Source organism: Humulus lupulus, chromosome 2 (assembly GCF_963169125.1).
Source record: "Humulus lupulus chromosome 2, drHumLupu1.1, whole genome shotgun sequence".
NCBI classification, from domain to species: Eukaryota; Viridiplantae; Streptophyta; class Magnoliopsida; order Rosales; family Cannabaceae; genus Humulus; species Humulus lupulus.
In genome coordinates, this window is record NC_084794.1 from 206,876,064 (window position 1) to 206,878,915 (window position 2,852).

Genomic DNA, 2,852 nt, shown 5'->3' on the forward strand with positions numbered 1-2,852 from the left:
AAGAAATAATCCTAGACCAAATAATAGTTCACATGAAGAAGAATATCCTTTTAATATAAATCTAGAATATGAGAAATTATCACTGAAAATGAGGTTTTACATCCCCCACACTACAAAAAAGGGGATATACCGAGAACATGTTCTCGGTATATGCATTTTCAGATGTGCGGGACCTTTTTACGGTTCTAGAAAAGTGTTAGTAGCTATACCGAGAACATGTTCTCGGTATAGAGTCAATAAATATCCCAGCACGTGACCCCCGCCCCCCTTCTTCTTCCTCTTTCCCTCAGTTTTTATAGAGACCGAGCCTCTCTTTCTTCTCCGCCTCTCTCCACCGAAATTCCTCCATTTCCCTCTAAAAATATCAATTTTAGGACAAAAAATCTCCCAAGTTAAGGGGTTTCTCTCTATTTCTTAAGGTAAGATTCAATTCTTCATTTATATATGTATTTATAAAATGGTAATCTATTTTTGTATTTTTTTTGTTTGAAGGTGTTGGTGCGATTTTTCTTGAGCTATAGTGAAGGATTTGAAGTTAGCTTGCTCTTTCAAGATTCAAAGGTAATTTGTTTTTAATTTTTCTGTTTTGTTTGATTTTTTCTCAATTTTTGAATGATTTATGTTTTTTTTTATATAAATGAATTAATATCAGTTTTAATAAAAATCTATTAGTATATTAGGGTGAATGTATTTATTATTAGGTTTTAAAAATGTTTATTAGTAAAAATGAGATTAGGAATTAGAAAATTGTTAGATGGTTAATTAGTTTTTTTTCTATTAAAATAGATTCTTTGTTGTTTTGGTAAAAATTATGTATTAAACATATTAAATATTTGAGTGTTAATTTGGAATTTTTGGGTGCTAATGTTAGTATGTTGTTGTTGTTTTTTTTTTTTTTGTTATGTTAGTAGTAAAAAATCAGATTATATGAATATTGATAATTTGCTGTTGTTAATTTTTAGTAGAATTATGATGTTTTGATTAGAAAATTGAATAATTAATAAAATTTAGACTAATAATTATAAATTATATAGTCATTTACAATGCATTTGTATTGCTCTGTGCATGTTCTAGGACTGGATATTTTTTATGTGTTATTTGCAGGTTTTTAAATTTTGGGATAGATGACAATACAGTCGTTATGCTGCCGAATTTTACATAGAATTATAAAATTTAGAGATTTTGTGAATATTAGTAAAAGCACTCAATAAAAATTTTAATAGGTTTAGTAAAAAAAAAATCATAAAGTAATTAAATAACTTTTGACTAAATCCTAAAAATTGTGTGAAAATTAATTAAATTATTCAATAAAGTAAAAGCAAAATATTTAATTTAATAAATAATTAATTAACATTTATAATTTTCACTATTTTTTGTAATTAAAATTAAAATTAATATTTGAAGTTAGAAAAAAATATGTCAAATTTAAATAATTTTAATAATATTTACTCTCAAATATATTGGAGTTAGATATCATAAAACAACATAATTAACTTCAAAGAGCATGAAACATTATAAAAATAATATTTAATTTTATTTGTTTTTCTTTGGTAATAAGAAATTATTACCAAAGATATGATAGTATGTTATTATCACCTAGTGATAATTTTTTATTTTATGAGTGTTCATCACAAGAAGCCTTAGACCCGTTCGGAGAGGGTGAGTCATTGAAGACTCTTAAATTTGCCTCTCTCTGAATTAAGAAACACACACAAATTGATTGTAAGTTTGATGATAAGTGTTCTGTGTAGTGCTGCACTCATACAATGTCAATCGACAAGAGCTAGATTAACAGATCGATTATCTGATGAGTATGATGCAGGTGTGATAGATATTATTCAGAGAGCTAGTCAGTGCGTTGACTCAAGGGGATTGGTGAAATGTCTGTGTAGGAGGTGTGTCAATGTTGAAATTCAGACGAATGATGTATTAGAATATCATCTATTTGTAAATGGATTTCTACAGAAGTATACCAATTGGCATTGGCATGGAGATGATGAAATAATACCAATGAGGAAAGTGATAGATCAAAATGATGAAGATGAAATGATGGATGTTGTAACGCCCTAAACTCTAGGGACCGTTACGGTGTGCATTTTAAACAGTGCTAAACTCACTAATCGAGTGAGTTGACCATATTCATGTAACTAAGTATGATTAACGGTTTAGGATTAATTTTTTTTTATTAAGATACAACGTTTCACTAAAACGTTTACTATACACATTGGGATCCTAAAAATATAATTTAAAGGTTAATTACAAAAAAAATATTTACAACCGGCCGACCTAAGCGACAAAATAGGTTGTAACCCTAGTTTCTCTTTAAACCCTCGGCCGTGGCGGTCGAGCAGCCGCATATGTACACATCGTCACCTAAGCTCTCAAACTCAAGGATGGTCCAACTTGCTTTTGCCTTTACCTGCACCACATAGCACCGGTAAGCTGAAACTCAGTAAGAAAACTCAATATGCTCATGAACAGTAATAACATGTTATCAAATCATAACAGGCATGCCTAGCAATAATAACCCTATTCATGCATGCAAATAAGTCCAAATAATGATGGTGGGTCCTGCCCTCTTGAATGGATGACTATCAAGTCAATCCTAATCAGATGAGTGATTTAACACTTTGAGGTTCTGATAACCATGCTGGGGCGTGTAGCCCTAATCCGATGATTGATTTAACACTTTGAGGTTCTGATAACCATGCTGGGGTGTGTAGCCCTAATCCAATGAGTGATTTAACTCTTTGAGGTTCAGATAACCATGTTGGGGTGTGTAGTCCTAATTAGATGAGTGATTTAACACTTTGAGGTTCTGATAACCATCATGGGGCGTATAGCCTTAATCA